Raw genomic sequence first — 21,792 nt, 5'->3', positions numbered from 1 at the left:
TTTTGTAGCATGCTATGTGACAGGTTTTTGTCCTCATGATCTCTGACTTGCAGAGAGTAAGGGTTTTATTAAAGGAGAAGCAGATATTGTATTTTGCAAGCGTTTCAATATTAAAGTGAAATATTTCAGGTTTCAGTCACGAAAATGCAACCAAGCACTGTCATAAAACATCTTCATTTTTTACACTGTAGCCACTTTAATGCTGTTATATTCAAATACTCCAACAACTCTATGGATGTTTAGTGGCACAGATTGGTGACTATTGCCTTTGACATCTCCAGAAGTCAAAGTTCCTAATCACACTACACATATTCTGATTAGTACATCTGCTACCTATCAAAACTAAGATTTATCCCTTTTCAAAGACGAAAGCTTCTGCCTTTCTGTTTCCTGATGCCAACCATTACCCTCTCAATGTATGTATCAAACTGTAATTTAGGGGTGTGATGGTCCTATGAATGAGCTTCCAGCCTGAAGAAAGTGATTATTTCATTTGGCCACCCAAAAAGACAAAGAAAGGTGTCCTGGAAGTTGAATTATTTTTTGTTCAACACTTCCATTTGTCACCTGTTTGAAGATTCAGCTGGCCTCTTCCTCCATGGTTATGTCAACAAGTGCCACTGCTGTACTTCCAGCCACCACCCTGCTACTTCCCACAAACACTGAAGCGGTGAGTATAGAAAGAGTCAGAAAAAAAGCAAAAGGGCAAAGTATGAAGTTCTGATGTATGAGAAATAGTTTTGTATGAGTCAAAGACAAGGACAAATAGGAAGGGAAGACCTTGGAGTGTTTCCAGTTCACTAAGAGGATTCATTTATACATCAGGTGCCATGGCCCTAATTTTCATCTATTTTTGTTCAAGTCAGATACGTGTGGGAACCAAGGACATTGTCTCTATTTGCTTTTGGAAAAATCATAGGCATTTTATAACATATTAAAATGTACTAATATACTGTGCCAGGTAATGCAGTGCTTCCAATCTCAGGATTGGATTTGCATGATAATATTTATCTTTCCAGTTTTCTAATAATCAAATAACTGAACTCCACAGGCAGGGTCTGGGATATTCTGTCAGGGAAATGCAGGCAAATTTGGACAAGTTCAACAACCCTTTGAAATATTAATTTACCATAGTAAATTAGTAGTTTGAATGTAGATGTCTGTGTTGTGTTAATGATGATTTCTGTTGTTCCATATTACTGCTTTATAGGACTGAGAAATAAGATGCAGAAGAAGCAGAACTCTGAAAGAAATTGTAGCTGAGAGACTACTGAATAGTACAAACACCAGCTGGTGACCTCCTAGTGCAATAACAAACTAGCATTTAGAAAAAAATCTGGAACACAAGTGTTTCTGAGGAACTTGGCTGTAAATGCTGACCCTAGACATAGGCTAGAGGAATAAAAATGGAACTCCAATGGCATATGGCAGGCCATTCTGCATTGACTTTGTGGTTACTGTTAAATCATATAGGTCTATCCTTTAATAGCCTCAATCTGGTGTTTATAACTGTTTAATCCGAAAGATTTTTGTAATGTTTTCTACACAGTCTTGGGGTACCTCCAGCTGGGCTTGCTCTCCCTAGGCCAAGTGATCCTACAGGTTGTTTTGCCCTGCCCTGAAATAAAAAAATACCTGAATGACACAAGCACTGGTTAGCTAAATGTGAGTTGAAAACTTAGAACTAGACTATATATTTCACTTCATCATATAAAGGCTCTTGGACATTGTTATTTGATCATAGAGATTTCTACAGACTGACATACCATAGAAGAACATTTTCCCATTTTGTTTGGAATTTGGTATTCTTAATCTTTATACCATGTTAACATCTAAAAAAAGATCTGAAAACAGTTTTGTGGTCCAGTAGATAGAATGAAAGTCTCCAAAGACATGTAATTTTTATTGTTTGCTTAACTTAGCTGCAAAATTTGGTTCACCTTAATACTGTGCTTAACTTAGCTGCAAAATTTGATTCATCTTAATATTGTGCTTGAGACCACACTTCCTTTTCCAAATACATCAATGCAGTTCCTTGCTGCTTAGGTAACAAGGAACAGTGTATCTGATAATTTGCCTCCTTGGAGTCCTAGTATTTTATTTCTTGCATGAAGGAAAGTGGCCATCAGAACGTGGGAGTGCTGTATTACAGTCAGAACAGGGCTTAAAAGGAGGACCCTAATTCATTGTGGGTTAGTTGAAAGCCTCTTTATGAGCTATAATCCAGTAGAACTCCATAATATTTTGCAGTGAAAAAAATACCATCAAAAGCTTTTTTGTTTGTTTTTGTTTGTTTGTTTGTTTGTTTTATGGTATCACACAGTTTTCATTGTCCTTTTTAAAACATCATGGAGGAGTTAAAGGACCATGACAGATAAATGCAGTCTTTAAAGCTACTCATGCATTCTTAATGGACAGCTTGTTAATTTGAGGTCTAGGTCATGAATTTGAATGCCATTCACTAAACACCTCTTTGTCAACAAAAGCTAGTTTTCCCTTAGGGTAAATTGTAACTCATTAATTGTAATTAAATTAAACGTATGCGACAACTAGAAAACCCAGGGTGCATTCAGTGAGGAACACTGGTATAGCAGTCCATGGTTGAGTTCTTGGATGTTCAGGTTTTTTGCAAATGAGAAGAAAATAAAAGTCTATAGTTTTAATGGTGGATAGATTTAATAAAGAGAACAAGTAGTAAGTATCTTGCCCATTTAATAATTTTTTATTAATGTTCCATTGGATAATAATATACCCAAAAAAATTGACATTAAAAGTCAGGGTTTTTTATTTTGCAGATTTGAGCCAATAGTCATGATATTCGAAATATTTCGTACCCTGTAAATCAACCCTAGGAAAACGTAAACAATTTTCAGTCTCTATTTATGTTTATAGTAGCGATTAAACTGCTTTAACAGCAGAAGCCTTTGTACTTGGAATCTCTGTATAATCCATCCTCAGGTCCTGAGTTAAATCAGTTTGGTTGTCAAAGATGAGTCCCTAATGGCCAATGGACCACATCACAAAGCCATCATGTAATTGCCACTATTTGGCATATTTGGCAGTTCCTATTAGGAGAGGCCCAGGACTGAGCTTGCACACTGAAGCGTTACATCATCACAGATTGGACACCATGAAACAAGAACTCGGATGAAAAAGATATACTGGTTTGTACTTTTTTTTTTTTTCATTGAAAATGTGGATAGAGGTTTTTATTCAGATTTGCAGGCTTTAGCCACATTTCTGCACATCCAGGATTTCTTTAAGTATTTGGTTTTCATTTTTTTTTTTTATCATTTCCTTTTTTTCAAGTACTATTTTTTCTTTCAAATTAATTTGCTAAAATTGTTAAAAACTCATGAAAAGTTTGTCACAATTTGGGGGGAAGGAATGTTTTTATTAGAATGTTTAGTCCAGTTTAACATGAAAAAAATACAGTTGGCTGAGTATCAGTGTACTAAAGCATCATACACAAGAAGAGAGCAAGCCATGGTGCATGCAGACACTGAAACTGCAGTTGTGATTCAAGCACTAAGTGGTTAACTTAGAAGACTGAGGACATTCAGAAACAGTAGATAACTGACCTTGTATTATTTGTTCGGCTGAGATATATACTTATAAAAATTCAGTTAACATGTTCTCTGCAGTTTCCTAGCTGCAACCCTATTGGGAGCACGTCTCTATTTAAAACGTGTGTTTTTTATCATCACTATTTGTATCAAAATCCCCACTGTGAATAGTCAGGTGACAGATATTAAAGTGGGGAACCTTGTATAAGCAGGAGTGCTAGGCCCCTTTGAATGTGTATGGAGAATGTTAAATGGAGTGTGGGGTGAAGATATATTTCACCTTTCCCTGATGCTATGTTTTACTCACGAGAAACCCAAAAATGTATGTTATTAATGAACACCATGGCATTGCAGATGAATGATCTCTACATGAAAACTAATCCATGAACTCCAGTTTCTAAGGCTTCTTTCACGTTACTAACTTATCTTACCTTCATCATTGACCTAGGCCTGAGCAGAAGCACCTCATCAGCAATAGAGACATACCATTTCCAAAAGTTCTCACTCGAAGAGGCAGTTTGACTAACAAACTGCCAGCGCTGTAAAAAGTGTTTGGATCTCTCCCTGTTGTACAAAATGCAAGCTACTGAGATGATAAGAGTACATGGGAAATTCAAACTCCCAAATAAGGAAGAAAGGTGGAGGGAAACAGGAAGATAAGTATCAGATTTTTTTTTGTTCTCTGGCTTTAGAAACCAAATCTTAAAAAAAAAAGAAAAAAAAAAAAAAAAACATTGCTTGGGAGCTAAGCAAGACTTAATGCACATACTCTCTTTGTCGCTATTTATTCCTGAGGTCTTGGAGTAAATAAACCCACCTTCCACAGAGAGTTACTCTTCCTTACTTCTAGTCACAACATAGAAGTGCTTCAATAATACAGGAATGACAGCCACAAGAGTAGGAATGATCCTTATGGTTGCATTGTCTATCTTTCATTTAGCTCCTGTAATGGAGCTCAGCATTAACTACTTATTCTTCATTTCTTCTGTTTTCTGCTTACTTCCGATTTGTATCAAAACCCTTCCTAAGAACTAGCTCTTTAAGATCTGGAAACCCCTGTTTTACTAACAGGTAAAGGGAGGCTGCATGGGATTATATAACTGCCAGTTTCTCAAGCAACATGTGAAATTTTTTGTTCTGCCCTCTCTGTGGTTGGCTAATCTTTCCCTTTCTCTGTCAGCAAGCAGTGTCCTGTTGGTTCAACACTATCATCTGTCTTATAAATTGTATTTGTGTGATTGAGTAATGATCAGGAAGTGGCATACCTGTTTTGCTTTCCCAGGTGTTATGGGTTCCTCCTCATAAAGTGCATTTCTGTTACAGAGCACACAGCTGCTTGATTTGTTGACTGTTGATTTTTCTCTGCTTTGCTACTTCATGAAGAAAAGTGTTGCTTTCTGAGCTCTGACTTTCGTATTGCCAGTTACCTTGTCTCCTGCTATGAAAATCCAAGAAAGAATCCCCTCTCCATTGGACTTGTATTCACTAACTCTAAATCTGTGGGAGCAGTGATCAGGAGCGCTAAGTGCTAATGCATATTGTATGAGGCATTGCCACAATGCTTGGCCTTCTCTGGGAAGCAGATAAATGTAGAAAGCGTTCCCCACAGTTCAGCAGGTACTGTGCCTCTGTAGACAAATTCAACTCAGTTTTATAGCATATTCTGATCTTGGGTTGATGCAGCCTTGAAGCTGCCTATCTCTTTTCCCAAGGCCCAAGTTTTACCAGTCTATACCCTAATACTTAGCACTAGCCCTTGACTCATCTTTCCAGGTAGCCACAGGCCACTCAATCACATTGATCTTTGTTACTAAAAATAACCTTTACCCATTAAAACATGTCATTCAGTTGCAACACATTACAAAATTCACCTTTGAGTCCAAGTGGCTCTGTTTTTATTGACAATGTGAAGAAATAAAAAAATACCTGACTGGTTTTAGCCTATCTGGTCATCCCAAGAAAACCCTTTCTTTACTTTTGCAAATACTAGACATCCCATAGCAAGTATCATGCCACGTGTAATTACCCCATGATGATAGTGATCATGGCTTTATCACTGTGGTCACAAGAAAATAACGAAGGCTCACTAAGTGCAAACGAAAAACACTTTGCTGGCACCGTTCAGAGGCTGCTTGTGACCAGAATCTAAAGTCAGGAAGGACTGCAGTGAACTCAGACAACAGTGGTTGCAACCTCCTCTCATCATCCCAGTACAGTCAAATCCTCCTTCTCTTCCCAGATTGATCATGGCGAACGGGCAGAAATGCAACTGTTTCTGATATTATTTAATAATCTCTAAGGTCTTCCACAAATGTGAAGAACAGGAAATCATGGTTAGAGCCACTAAAAAAGAAAATGAGTCATACAGGGAGAAAGCATTGAGGTAAGAAATACATCTTACTCACAGGTTCATGTTAGCTTGCCTGTGGGTATCAACTTTTTGGCTGTATGGCTGCATGATTGCCATTGTTAAGATCTCTCAACTATTTGTGATTTGATTAATCGCTTGAATGCTCCACTTCTTCATGAAATGAAGTTTTATGCAGATGCATTGGTACGTATTGGAGTTCATTGCTAGGCTGCTCCTCCAGTGCAAGCATATCCTGTCCAAACAACCAGATTAGATATTATTGAAATCAAATTTCAATGTGTGTGTGTGTGTGTGTTTAGGTGATTTCTATGTCTGTAATAAGTCTGGAAAGCTATTTGTAACCAACAGTATTAATATTTCCTTTCTTGTGTCAAGAATTGATGGCATTTTTCTACAGGGGATTGTGTTTGCATGAATGTGTAGGGGAGAAAGAGCATGTGGACATCTCTATTGTAATGCTTCTCATGCCAAGAACCTCTGTGTTTCTTGGCAATTTTAGACAAATCCAATGTTCTTTTCTACTTGTTTAGTTTACTATTGAGTGACCCCAAATAAAAGGTGAGTCTATGGCAAAGGAAATTATTTCTGAACGTGCAAAGAGAATATTAGAAGCCATCTTCAGCATTCTTATAACAACTTTGCGATGGCTGCTTATATTGTCCTATAATGATGACAAATGGGGCCTTGAACAGCTTCACACTCTCAAGGAAAGTGGAACAGAAAATTTTGTATCATGAAAGCTATGCACAGGATGAAATGTGTGTTGGTGAAATGGCCAGCACTTGCTGAGTACTGATCAACCTCACCTGTAGGAACAGGTAGGGTTCCCTCACAGACACTGCTAAATTTCAAAGGTTTTACAAAAAAATAATTTCTTAAAACCAAAATAAAATAAAATTGTTAAAGTTAGTTGAATATGTTGACCACGATCACCCAGAGGCTCGCATATGTGCTGGAATGTACTGTGAGGCCCTGCAGGATGGGTATGGACAGGGGGTTTGGGGCACAGTCGTACTGTGGCCCTGAGGGCATCATCAGGCCAGGATGGCCTCCACCAACCCAGCAGCCATGGCCTCCCCTCACCCTGCCCAGGTTCCACAGCTCCATGTCAGCCTGCCCTGCCTCAGCTATGCTGGTCTCTGGCTCGGCCCCAGCGCTGGCCTGCCCTCCCACCTCAGTGCCATAGCCCCGCTGAGGGACAGTCTGAAGCCCTGGGTGGAGGCATAGTGCTCAGACCTGGTGTGCACATTAGTTAGGCCTCAAATCACCTCAGGTTTGGAGGGTAGGAAGAAAGAGGACTCAAAATCCAACTGCCAGCACCAATTCATCTGCTGATTTTAAGAAAGATTACACAAGTACAGTATCAACTCCTCCCCAAACTGTTAGAGAAGATCCTAAATACTATCAGCAACGGACACATCTTCTTTTCCTCAGGTGGCACTGGAGGAACATTTTGTGTCCACAGCTGTTACTGGGAAGTGCAAACAGGCTAATGGCCTGGTGAGGCCTGCCTAAGAGCACCTGGGGCAGGCTGAAAGGAGGGATCTAGGCCACATGTGGCTGTGTGGGAGGCTGAGGTATAGGTCTGATTGTGGGTGAGGAGAACTTGATGTCTCTAAGGCTCCTGAAAGTTCTGAGGGAGGAGGTTTTGCTGGAGGATGGCTGGTGAGCCCCAAAAAGCTGTTTTGTGCCATGGGAAAAGGACTGGGCATGTGGCTGCCTCACCTCACAAAATGGAGGGAGCTGCTACTTCTAGTGTGTGGATCCTGCCTAGCTGTTTTCTGATAGTGAGGCGTGGTTGCTGTGCCTTTCTGTGAATAAACTAATGGGCTTGTTCTGGAGGTCTGTGTGAACCCAGCTTTTCCTGCTCGCTTTCCACCACAGCCTGGGTTATTCATCTCCACACGAAGCCATCACGACTAAAGTGAGCAGCAGCCCCTTGCCTCCTCCATCCTGCAGACAGAGCTCTATCCATGTAACATATGAGCTTGCTGTAGTGGCCATAATGACTCTGGGACAGAAAAAGAAATACTTCAAGGAGACATGTTGACAAAAGAGGATGGATAAAAAGGCATCTTGTGCCTTTCCATGGCAGACTGCATGAGGACACTTGAAAGCTGGAGTGTCATGCAAAACCTGCTGGGCTGTCTGATGAGCAGTTGAGGTGCAGGTAAGAAACCTGATGGGTGCTGTGGGTGCTCTTCTGTGCTTTGGTTTATATAATTGAATCTCTCTGGACTGAAGGATCGTGAAATTCCCTGAGGAAAAGCAATAAGCAATGAGGCAACTGCTGAGGGAAAATGTTTAAGAATACAAAGAATGTAGTGCAAATGTAGGGAGAATGACCTTCTTATCAAATCTCTATCTCCAATATCACTCTGATTCTTTGTGATTTTATTTATTTATTTTTGCTTTCTTGGCTGATTTATGAGAAGTAAAGGCAAGAATATTCGGAAGTGATTATGTGTGATTAAAGTAAGCCATTTCACCTGTTGTTATAGGTCTTGTTTCCTGTAAAGTCAGGAGAGAAATATTAAAGAACTGATCTTCTTGTGGGTTGATACTGCACTACAGACTAAGGGTTAAGATATTGAACAGCAGAGACATTAACTGTTTTGCATCTGGTTTTACAAATGAGCAGGGTGGAGATTTACTTAAACTGTGTCAGATGTTTATGGGTAACAGATGAAGAATTAGGAAGTGTGCAGATTAACACGAGTAATGATTAAGAAAAGCTTATGGACTCTAAACCCTCTTAAGGTCTATGATAAATGATGAGTGATACAAGAAGGATGTGCACAAACATGGTTTGAAGGGGCATGTAAACTTACAGAGCAAGGATTGCTTAGCTGGCGTCTGGATTTTGAACGTCATCGGAAGGATGGCATTAAATTTGGCAAACTCGAGCACTGTAGATACCTTTCTTCTATCTTGTTCTCTTCCTGTGACCCATTAGCTCTGAATTTGGTTGTTGTATGTCTGGTGCTGTTTACACAGTATTGAGAAGCCCTCTGTGGCCTGCAGGATATTACCTGGTTGCATATGACTGCATTAAAGTCAGACTTGAAAGGGAAACCTGGGTCATCTGGCTTCTAAATATTAAATAAGTCATGTCCTGACACTCCATTCTTACATAAGTTGCAATAAAAAAGGACACAATGTGGTTTTGAAGAAAATGGTGTTGTCAGTACAAAATTTTAAGTATGGCAGATGTTTTTTCAGAACTAACAGAAATGTAGGTATTTTTATGTTTGACAATGGTACTTTTACCTCTTGAGCTAGAAGCATCTTAGCATCTGAGAATGCTTGCAGTTAATACTTGGTAAAAGTCATTCCACCTTTTTTTCTGGGGTCTGCTCTGTCATGTCTAGAGAAAGCAAAAGAAGGCTCAACCTTATAGACCTGGCTTGGGTGGAAGGAGTGGTGCTAAGAAGCACTAGTTGGAAATTTGACCAAAAAATAAAAAATAGCGCTGTAAGAGGAAGAGGTTTGTGGAGTTTTGGGGAAGGGGATGGGCAAGTCAATGTGCTTGGAGATAAAAATGCCTGAAATAGAGAGACGTGAGCTATGTCACAAGAGGAATTTCATCCACTACCCACCGAGTGTGGAGATGAAGACTGTAAAGGTAAGAGCTAAAGGCAGCTGCAAGTAATAATCTGGTAAATGTCGTGGAAAAAATGGGAAGGAGTTAGTGCCATTGCAGTGCTGTCATTAGTCTGGCAGTATTGCTGGGAAGAGATAAGAAGAAAATAGTCTTCCTAAGGAAAGAAGGTAGCTCTGTGGTAGGACCAGAGATGTAGTGATTCTACACTATTGTGCTGAAAATATTGAGATCCAATGGAGAGGGATATTTTGGTGAAATAATAATGCCAAGACAAGGTGAATTGTTGAGGTGGGAGGAAACAAATGGGGAAGAGGTCACCCACTCCTGCCCTAATTGGAGAGAAAAGGGAGTGAAATGGCAAACCTATTTTACCTGATGCTTTCTCTTTTCCTTTCCTTCTTTCCGAAGCTGGGTACTCTGCCCTGCTCAATAAGGGCATGAAGGTTGTTGCATTGGCTCCTTCCCATTCTTTCTCTAGTAAAAAATTTGGTTTTCCTGACTCCCTTTACTTCAGTACCATCCACCCCCACCCTGAAGAATCATTTTGATCTGTAAAAATGCAAAGAGAATGAAATTTGTGTGAGCAGTCAAGGATGTCCTGCTGTTTGTCTAGCTTTCATGTGGAAACTTCTGCTTCTTTTCCTTTCTGCACTCAAAAAAAAAAAAAATACTTCAGGGATATAGTATACCGTAAAAACGTTATACAGCTTTATGTACCCCATTGATTACAACAAATAAAATTTGAAAACTAGGATGATGGTTACAACTGAATTCCAAAACATTTTTAAGGCAATGTTTAAAGCATACTACGGTTCACAATTTATGGTAAGAGTTATAGCTGGAAAAGTAAAGGGTTGGTTTTGCCCCTGGTGTAGCCTCACTTCAACAAGGCCCCAGCAGTGACCATCAGGGAGTCTTGGCTCACAGTGCTAAGAGGCTTTTTTCTCCTGAGACACCACTGGAAACATTGCTTCATTTTTGTAGACTGTCAGTCATGAGTCAGAAGTGAAGCAACTCTTTAAAATTTCAGGAGGGGAAAAAGGATTTGGGTTCTGTTAACCCAGCCCCTTCAGATATTACTGCTGTTTGTGTCTAGGTGGTAGAGCAGCTGAGAAACAGAATTATTGTATCTGATGTTCTGACGCAGTCTGAAGCTATACGTCCTGCAAAGTGACTGTGTTTGATGCATTTGTTAATTAGAGGAGATAATAGTTTCTGGGGAGCTTTTTGCTGGATTGGTGACTTAATTCTTTGTAGATATAAAGAGTTGGACTCTTATTTTAATTCGGATCTGAGAGCCAATACTACGTGTTTTTGCTTATAAGTGATGTTTTCACAAAACCACAGAACTGTAGGGCTTGGAAGGGACCTCAAGAGATCATTGGGTCCAACCACCATGTTTTGACTTGCTGCATCATGTTTAAGTTACTAAATCTCATTGAATGTTTTGAAAGTAATTACCATTTTACCATAAAATGTGGTTTACCAGAAAACTACATAACACTTAAAGGTTTTCACCCTTGGCCATGTGTGTATATGCAGACCATATGTGCATCCAGTGCTTGAGCACAGGCTTGCTTAGTGTTGCCTGTCATGCTTTGATAACTTTGGTATTCATGTTATTGAGCATGCTAAGGGATTTTTTTGCCAAATAAACATTTTTTTGGCCAACTATGAGGTGTGAGAGAGGACTGGGGAAACTGGAGTTCTGCTTCCTCTGTGCTGGGCGCTGTTTTGGTGGAATAGATGTGGGAGCTTGTGGGAAGCTGTGTCCCTGTCTGCAAGGGGCGCCACTTTCCAATCCCTTCTCCTCTGGGGGTTAGGGAAAGGCAGAGGGCAGCATCCAGGCTGAACAGCAATAGGAGGGTAGGACATCCCACAGGGTGCCTGTCTTCCCTTTTCAGAAAGGGTCAGTGCGGAATCCTTCTGCCTGCCCTTCAGAGTTCAGGTAGAGAAGTCCTGGCAGTCCACAGAGTATGGAGGTGGCCTGCGAAGGGGGATCTAATGCTGTTCCTGTGGGAAGATGAGCGTTACTTCATGGCAATGAACTGGTAACCTGGACTGTTGTCTATTTAAGGTTGTAAGTGACGTTTGGTGTTGGAGAAGTAACAGGAAATTCAGTTGCTGGGCCGTGCCTTCAGCGTGCAGCACTGGGAGGAGATGTAGAGTTTGTAATAAAAGTTTAAAGAAAAAATATAACTGAATTTGACTATTTCACGGCTCAAGCTTGCTCCTTAAAATGCTGCGGTAGGTGGAACTTGTCAGAAGCTGAGGCACAAATTCTGAAAGGCCTTCTAATGAAGGAAAGTAAAACTGAAAAGCAAATCGAAATACGGGTAACTTTAAGTTAAACTACAGTAAATCAGGTACAATTTACCAACAGGCCTTAAATATTTCTGAGCAGAAAACATGTGGGGGCACCCTGCTTAATGTGAAGTTGCATTCCCTTCTTGGCGTGGCGATCACAGCGTCACCAAAAACTAGTGGCCAGTAATGAATATGTTGCACTCGAAGATCCCTCCAGGGTTCTGATTCAATCTTTTGAGTTATAGGATCAGGACAAAATGAACTATTTTTCAGGCTTGTAAATATGTGACAAATGACAGTGCAGGAACTATTGATTCCAATCACACTGATACAATGTTTCATAGTCAGGACGGACCCGCTTTACAAATTACTTGCAAGTTGAACAGCAAAGCCATACATAACATGCTTCAAACCGTATCAATCTTCTAGGGTGTTTCTGTCACTAGTTGCCTTCAGTTTTGAATAAAGTGCTCCAAATTGAAATGTGTTTTTTTAAATATTTTTGTGGGTGAAGGCAGTGTTCTGCCTTGAAGCAGAGTCAGATAAGGGGACTTGGGCCCCCTAAGTGGGGTTTGGGTTTTTGTACAGTGCCGAGCACATCTGTCATCTGTGTAATGTTAGCAATGCCAAAAATAGCCTGCAGGTGTGAGTAAGTTACTGTCCTCTACGTAGGGGTTGTTCCTGCAATTACTGGGATGTAAGAAACACTTAAGATGAATCTAGGTCACCTCAGCTGATTCTGAGGAGCCAGTTAAGTTTTTTGGAAGTCTCTTTGAAATAATGGACGTAATTGCTAAATGTGGTTGAATTTGCCATGCATTTCTGAAGCTAAGATGACTTTAATATTTGAAGTAATCTTGTTTGTTTTTTTAAGTTAGGGATATTTTAGAGTCCAGGCTAATAGAAATTTGTTACATTCTTGGAAAAAAGCAATAATAAAGAAAAAATTGTATGTTGCATTACACATGCTGTATCTTGCACAAACTGTTTTCTTTCGGGAGATGCTCAGAGGAGCCTACTGCACATGGCAAGTTGTTAATGTCACTAACCATATTAATGGAAAGCATTTACATACAGTGGTAATGAGGGCAATATAATAATCTATACAAAATGGGGAGAAAAAAAATTCTAGTCAGTAACTTTTGTATAGAAAAGTTTTCTGGGTTGTTTGTAATAGGTAGGGACTTGCAATATTAATAATGCTTGAAATCTCTGTGCTCTATATAGAATTCAAGTGAAAGCTTTGTTTTTTAATTAGGGATAAAATTACAAGAGGTTTAGCAAAGAAAAGCTCCTTTGATTCACTGATAATAAATGACCTACGATGCTTTTCAGTGGGATGTGAATAAACAGCTTCACCTGAGAACTGCTCTTGGTCAATAGCAGACATCTTCAAAGTTAGTTGCAGCAGGAAAGTAATAAAAAGAAATACCCATGTTTCTAATGAGTGATTATAGTGTACTTTGAGCCACAGAAAGGGGTGCAATAGTTTGAGCTATGTAACAACTATCTGTGTTTTCTGGCTTGCAACTGTTATTCAAAATTCAGCTTTAGTTCACCTTGCTTTATTTCCTTAAAGGATCCCTGCACGATAATTTATTATAGACACTTCCTTGCTCCTTGAGGGAACAAGCCATCTGTGTATCATAAAGATATGATGAAATACTTCAGTGTGTTTGTAAGTCAGAACTAGATGGTTATTACAAAGAGAAGCTCTTGCTCATGAAGGTACTTGTACAACTGTGAGCACTGCTGAACCAGATAGGATGTAGTCTCATCCTTCACTTCATACCCAATTGCACAATAAGGTTGGGAGGGACCTTAAAGACCACCTGGTTCCCTGCCCATGGCAAGGGGGTGGACACCTTAAGACCAGGTTGCCCAAAGCCCATCCAACCTGGCTTTGAACACTGGCAGGGATGGGGCAGCCACACTTCTCTGCGCAGCCTGTGCCAGGGCTTTGCTGCCCTTCATTTTCTTTCCTGTCCTCTCATATCTGTTTTTCTCCTCCATTAAACTGAGATAAACCAAAAGGCAGGAGAGGTTAGGGAAATAGCAATGCTACCACCAACCTCTCATTAGAAAGTCAAGCTTCTGGAAAGGTTATAATCAAGGAGGGTTTTGTTTGACCACATGCCCGTATCAAACCATATCATTGGCTGAGCCTACCCAAGCCAGGTCAAGCTTCTACTGACCTCACTAAGTGAAGACTTAGAAAGCTATTTTAACTGTAGTATGCTGCTAAATCTAAATTGTAGTTGGCTGACATTTATTTGGCTGCGCGGGCTGTGGCTATAACCCAGTCAAACTGCAGAGAATTCAGCTGTGCCAGACGTGTGGCTTCCCAAGTGATTTTTTTCTCAAGCTGGAATCCATTTTTTTTTTTGCTGCTTCACTTGGTTGATCAATGGGTCCCATTCAGCGGTAATATTGACTGAGAAAACTAGCTCAGAATGTCAGGTGAGGTTCATACTGCTCCAGTCTATAGGAGGCAGTTATAATCATCAGCATTTTATAGCACAGCAATGGCACAAAGCAAGAGGTTTTATCTAGTCCTTTCCCAGATCTACAGGAAGATGTTGTTCCAATGCTTTGTCATGTAGTTAGGGAAGCATTTAATTGCAACTTTTTCACTGACCTCTGTTACTCTCTGGACCCCTGTGTTTGTTTTTCTATTACTGGCTTAGTTCACAATATCTGACCCAATATTCACAGATAAATCTGTTTCTCAAATTATAGGGTTGTATGCAATAATTGGTTCAAGTCTTGCATTTAATTCAATGCACTGTGACATATCTTGTTGACATCTATAATTTGAAGAGGGAGACTCACTTATGCCTTTTTTTTCTAAACAAGGCAAAGGAAAATACAGCAGTAGGTTCCAAATGCACTTTACAAAACACCTGTAAGGGCTAGAGGAAACCTCCAGCAAACAGAAGTTTAAGTATCACAGATCCTTATGGTTGTCTCACTTGATTCAAATCCAAAGTTGGCAACTTCATTTGATGTTAGCTAGTTAAAATATTAGAATAATCTGTATTTGCCCCTTTCCTTTGAGTATTCCATAAAAGTTTAACATTCCTGAATTTCTTTGCATTTGAATGATATATGGCACAGGTTCTGATGCAGAAGTGAAAGAAAAAACAAGATTTCTCACTCCCTTTCCATCCTCAGCAAGGTGTTACTGCTGGGTGGTGGAAAACTCAGCAGCAGCTCCACGAGCAAAGGGACAGAGTTGGCTCACTGGTCAGTTCAGCTGGTGCACTGGCAGGTCCAGACCGTGTATGAACCTGATGAAAAAATGTCTGTGGGAAATCTATGGGAAGGGGAAATAGAGCAAGGCTGTGACCTTAGCTCTTATATTCTCAGAAATACATACTGACTCCAGCTGACAGCTTTCAGGAAAACCACAATTAAACCTTTTTCTATTTATAGTCTACAGAGTGTGTATGATCTGTCTGCTGTGTGTATTCAGGTTGGACATATTTGCATCAAAAAGCTCTGGGAGGCCATATGGATAAACTTGCAATGCTCCACTGGATTAGCAATTGCTGAATCTGGCATCCAGTGTGAGAGACTTGGTTCCTGAGAACAGAATTTCTAACAAATTTAAAATCAAATCTTGCTTAAGTATTTGATGCTTTCCTCACAGGAGAGATGCTCTAGTTCCTTCATCTTTGTGGTCCTTTGGACTCTCTCCAGTGTGTCTATGCCAGTGTTAATTTTGTTGATTCTTGAACCCTGCTCTGTGCCTGCACAGCTTGTTTGGGCTTCCAGCCTACCAGCTCCTTTCTTTGGAGCTGCATAAAAACTGTAGGAAAACAGGTACGTCTGTCCTGTAAACTTCCATTCCCAGCCGTGCTGCTATGCACTCAGCCGTGTGGATGCCTGCTTGCTAACCCTAAATGTGTAATAAGCACCTTTAATTTGTTATCTTTAAAATCAAGTCATTAAAAATGATACCCAAATTTATTCTGTTTTCTTAAATGCTAGAGCCTGGATGCAGCCCCACTTGTGAAGTGCATGCTGTAGTGGTTCACAGCAGGGGCACCTGCGGAGTCCTGCTGCTTCTGGTGCCCATGCTGCCAGTGAGAAGGGATTATTTCTTGGCAGGGTTTTTTCACAGCCCTTGAGAAGATATCTTCTGCCTCTGAACTTGCACAGAGGGTGACAGGCTGCAAGGAATTGCAAGGCTGCTCCATCTGCATGCAGACCTCAGGAGCAGCAGATGGCTGGCTGCTGTTATTAAACTGTGCATCTTTCCCTGAAGAATTAAGGTTGTCCAAGTGTAATAACCTCTCCTTTTCATCTCAGGATTGCTCTTAAACAACAGCTAAAAGGGGGAAAAGCACTGATAAAACATCATCGCTTCATCTTGGCTACTGTATTTGGATCTTCTGTGAATTTTGTGACATAGCCAAAGAAAAATTTAAATATTTAGTTGGCACCAAAATTGGAGGAAAATGGAGGAAGAAAATCTCTCCAGTTTAAATGGAGATGGATTGAATTGTGTGAATAAAGCTCTTGTGTAGACTTCATAAAACTGTTAAGGGGACATCACCTAAAATCCTGGGAGAACTGAAGTGATACTGTAACATCCCTGAATGTTCCTTACATGAGCTCTTGCTCCTTAGCATTTTTCCCCACTCAGAGGGAATGTTCTTCATTACCCATGAAAACATTAAAAAAAAATGATGTACCTATCTAATTTTAAATGTAATAATGTTTATCTCCTCAGGTGCCTGCTATATTTCATTAATACTGAGTAATGCCACCCTTCTAACTAATGAAATGCATCCCTAATAGAGCAATATTTTTGAGATATAATAAAGTGGACTTTGAAGTGTCCAGTACTTGAAAACTAATCAGACCTTATTTTAATTTTCATGGCATTAAGTCCAGTAATACTCTTTAGTGAATGAGCAACACAAGACTTCTGCTGAGGAGAAAAAAAAACATAACTCATTCTCAAAATTTGAATCTACTGTTCAATTTAGTAATTGCTGAAGTATTTGTCTTGTTTTATGTTTATGTATCACAATTTTATTCAGTGTTTAAGACGAGCTTGTGTGCATGATTTTGCACAAATAACCTCCTTCTTAAACCATATCAAGCAACTTCTCCCAGCATGAAACAAATTACCTATTGGGCATCTAAACCTGAAATCATTGATAGATCATAATCGGGTCTTCAGGGTTAGCTTGAATCATAGTCCTAGGGGTGAAAGGTCAGAACTTCAAATACTTCCCAATTCGTTATTTCCTTTCTTAATAGCATTCTCTTAGATACAGCTGTTAGTACTTCCAGGCCCAAATGTGTGGCCTTGTTTGATAAAGATGAGATGTCATTCTGGAAAGCTCATGTGCAATTTCTCCTTAACTTTGTAGCAGAACCACTAAACAATCAAACCAATAGCCAGATCACTTGTATGTACCATCCCCTACATTAAAAGCTGAGTATGATAGGGTAGAGTAGGAAAAATTGTCTTTGCTGTAATTACGTATTTTGAGTCTATCCAACTAAAATCAGCTGAAAATTGAAGGACTTGGCTTATGTGAATTTTCTTATCCTGCTCATAGGGAAACTTTGTGCCTGTGTAAAGGCAAATTCATGAACTATAAGTTGTGTCGGTACACACAACCGACACAGACTTGTAGAGGTCTGCTCTTTAAAGGTATGTCTAGGAGTAGAAAGGACAGAAGTAAAGTCCAATAATCCCCTCCTAACAGAATGGGTCCCCAAGGGGCCAATCAAGTTGGTATAAGTCACAGCAATCCTCTGGCTCAACCTGTGTTTTACCAGGTCACAGGTTAATAACTATGGCTAAACTGGCTGGGGTGGCCTGGGCTGCTCTGCAGAGAAAGGCAGCCTGCAAGGGCTGCTTTTGTGAACTACTTGTCCTGGAGTACAGAAGTCACGCGTGCTGTCTCAGCTGGTGGTAATGGTCACAGCTTGTCACAAGTGGTGTGCTGGAGCAATTTGGGATGGAGGCTGGTGGCATTTGTAGGGTATTTTCCCAAGGGAACATAGTGCTTATGGAGGCCTTCAGGAAGCAAAGTTGGCTTTGCAACTAGTAGTCTCTTAAAGTAGTGTTTTGTCGTTTGCTTGTGTGTCAGTGTTTTCAGAACCTTAATTTAATCCATAGTTTACAAATGGTTGGAATTAAATGTCAAGTGAAGTTTGAAAATCTAGGTAAATGCATTAACTTTAAACAGAAGCTCTTCTTTCCTATTTCAAGTAAGCGATTTAGTCTTTGGCGTTCTTATTTTTTTTTCCAAAGGTTTTTATGCACCTTTAAAATATTTTGTTCCTTTCCTAACTTATAGGAATTATGGCATGTTTAAAAAAAAAAAAAAAAAGCAATAGTATTTTGAGCTGTTATTTCACCTTGCGTTCTCACTCTGTCCACCAGTCCCTAGGCTGGTAAATCATTCCCTTGCACCCACTGAGTGTAATGGCTGTTGCTTCCTTGTCTTGAAACGTCAAGGACTGGCTCTGCTGAGATAACATGAAAGCACACGTTGGCCCTGGCTACAGCTTCCACATGGAATTTATTAGATGCCAACAGAACTTTGTGTTCTTCAGAAGTAATGTTTATCTGCTTTCCCAAAACATGTAACTTGTAACTCTGTCATTGGCTAACTGCTGTCATAATATAACTTGTTCACTAAGCAAATTTTTTTTTGCAGTTAAAGTCTTGGCAACCTCTTGCTGTTTCTATACGCAGTCTGGGTATGCCTTTAGACCATAGGAACTCTGATTGTACAATTCATTAAATAAATTACTTTTCCTTTTTTTTTACCATACTGAAAGAATAAAATGGGTGCCCAAGTAAAAAGAACTGCTAACATATACGTTGAAAGTGATTTTTTTGGAGACGTCATTTTTTTCTCTCTGCTGAAGACTTTGTTCATCAGAAGCTTTTTCTCAGATATACTTTCAAATGATCAACTGAATGGATAATTGCGTCTGTTTGCATCTCTGAAGTTGTCCTGCCTAGCGTGACACCCAGAAAACTATTATTGTACAGTTCAACATTAATTCCAGGAAATAGGTAACATTGTTTTCTCGTTGCAGTGCTGTATTTCTACTGTTTTTCCTGTTGTTTAGTACATTGGCTCTAGAGATGCAGTGAATGAAATTTGCTTCTAGATTTTCCAAGCACAAGCATATAAGCACCATTGGTCAGCGCTAGGTATGTTCACAGCTTCATAACTAAAAGTTGCATAATTTGAAAGGGAACAGAAGGTTATTGAAACATATGGTAGGTCATTCTGATTGACCTTACAAGCATCTGAAGTGATTTCAGGGCCAAATCTAAATCAATAAATACAGTTTCTGTCCAGAATAAGTTTATTTCTGTCATTGTCAGGAGGTGATCTGTGTGCATCTGAATTCTTATCAGTGCTTCCAGGTTTAAAATTTTGGATGCACATTGTGCTCTCAAGCTGAAACTTGGGATGTGACATGGCATTGCACACAACCAGAGTTGAGGTCAATAGAAAAACTGCAAAGCTCATATGCAGACAATCGGTATAAGCTGAAACACCAATATGCTTCATTTATGTGTAAGCTATTCATGCTTTCGCTATGAGAAAAATATTAATCGGTACTAAAATGAAGGTTAATAGAAGTAAAGCCTAAACATTCAATATTAACAACAAATTAATGCTACTAGATAAATGTCTTCAATTATGATCCGTTTCATTTAGTTGCAGAGGGAGAATCAGGTAGAGATAATAGCAACAATCAATTCCCACTATTTGGGTGAAGTAGAAATTATGAAATAAAACAATTAGCTTAAACGCAGAGTTATTTAAAATGGAGGTTAAACAAATCCATAGATTGTAACTGTCACCACAAATCATGTTTCTGCAGAATAGCCAATGCTCTGAGATACAGAAGAAGCCATATCTGATTTGAAAACTTAAAGCTCAAAAACAAATTCGTGGAGAAGTTAGTTACACATTTCCATAAATCCTAGTTTGTCTGTAAATTCACTAGTGCAAAGACTTTAAAGGAGTCTTTCTATTCAATCATTTATAATGGGATTATTCTGGTATACACTATAGAAGGGATTTTCCATGCATCAGCTGCTGTTGTATGACCATACATAATTGGGTCTAAGTGCTTACATCAGCTGCCTATTATGTGAAATTAATTTTTGGAACATATGTTGTTGTATTTATACCATTGTTGTTTCATGCTAGATTAATTCTTCAAGGGTTACAATCACATGACACTTATCATTTTAATTATGCCTCTTTAGTTGCAACATATGACAGCTTTTGACTTCTCAACCTCTCCTTCTGCATGTGTGACAGATAAAATTATTAATAAATGCTTGTTTATTATGTAGTTATGCTGTACATGTCCACAGGGTGTAGGTTGGCCTCATGTATTTTACCCACAGTACAGTGTCAGCAGAGCCTTTGTGGTTTGCTAATGAGCTAAATCCCTCTAACACCACACACACTCTAAACTGCCAAAAGCCGTTTACACATTTGAACATATACAAAGACTCAGCTGGGTCCTTTGTATAAAAGATTAACTCTTTATTCCAATTAAAGATGAGCTGGCCTGGCTTGGTCCAAGCAATTAAAAACTGGAAGTAATGAACAGAATTGATGGGCAAAGGGGTTTCATAGCAACATTAGACTTTGTGATAGTAAACAGGTATTTTTACAGATTTTTTTTAAACCTGATAGGGATTGAGAAAATAGGTTCCAGAGAACCCTTTTCCTGATGTTTGTCTCTGAGATGTGTAAGACGTCCTGGCTTTAGCAAAGTCTCATTTCTGGCAAGAAGCTAGTTCTGGCTGTAAGCAGATAGAAAGAGGAATATTTTGGCATAACTTAGTGCACTTAAACCCTGATATTCTCTGCACCATCACTTCCTTCTGAGGTTTGAATTGCACACTACTTGACATAGATTTTACAACTTCAATTAAGAGACTTTTTATTAGTCACTTCAAAACATTTTGGCTTTAAATAAAAAGTTTGAAACTGTCAGCTTCGGAGCCTGCTAGCCAAGTTTTCATGTTACTTTTCCATTTCCCACTAGTTTTCTTTGTCTCGTTATTCCAAAACATCTGAAACTATGTACATAAGTCTTTTTTTTTTTCCATGGTTTGGTTTCTCAGTGAGAGCTGGCTGGCTGAGTCATGGACAAGGGCAGCTGACTGTGTGAAATAAAGGAGCATGCACGCAGTGCTGCTCAGTGTGTGAAGATACTCTAGAATGCTTCCTATCCTTTTTAGTAACAATAATATTGAAGCATCAGCTAATGGCTGATACTAATGGGCAGTAGCTTTGCAGGCAGAAGCACGATTAGAATGTTTTTCAGCATGGGTCGATACAAGACATTGCTTTCAAATGCTCTCTTACTCTGTGTTTAGTGGCATAGGACCCTTCTAAACTCTTGTGCCTGCAGTTCACAAGCAACAAGTAGTTGGACACCATGGATTCCAAGTGCAAATTTATGGTCACAAATTGATGGTACTGTTTTTTCCTACTCTGTTTAGGCAGCCCTGCTCTTGTCTCATTAGGACTATTTGTTAGTCCTGAGTGTTCTCCTGTCTTCCAGCTGGGGCTCTGTAGCTCATGTGCAGGACAGCATGCTGGCTCTCCTGTGCCACTGTGGCCCCCTGGTAAGGAAACAGCTCGTTCAAGTTATAATAGCCAACACAAAATGGGAAACCATTATGATTTTATAGGTATGTCTGAACATAGAAGAATGGTTTAAAAGCTACCTGACCCAGGTATTGTTTCATGTTAAAGCAGCTTCTGAATCATTTGCCACATGTAATAATACAGTTTTTGACTAGACATAGACCAAACAGTATGTAGTCTCATGTACATTGCCTATGTCTTTTCATAATTATCAGAAAATATTAATGAAGTCCTACAAAGTATGTGATTTGACAACCTTAGAAAAAGAGTACC

Source organism: Cygnus olor, chromosome 11, assembly GCF_009769625.2.
Source record: "Cygnus olor isolate bCygOlo1 chromosome 11, bCygOlo1.pri.v2, whole genome shotgun sequence".
Classification (NCBI taxonomy): Eukaryota; Metazoa; Chordata; class Aves; order Anseriformes; family Anatidae; genus Cygnus; species Cygnus olor.
Note: the sequence above shows the minus strand (reverse complement) of the source record.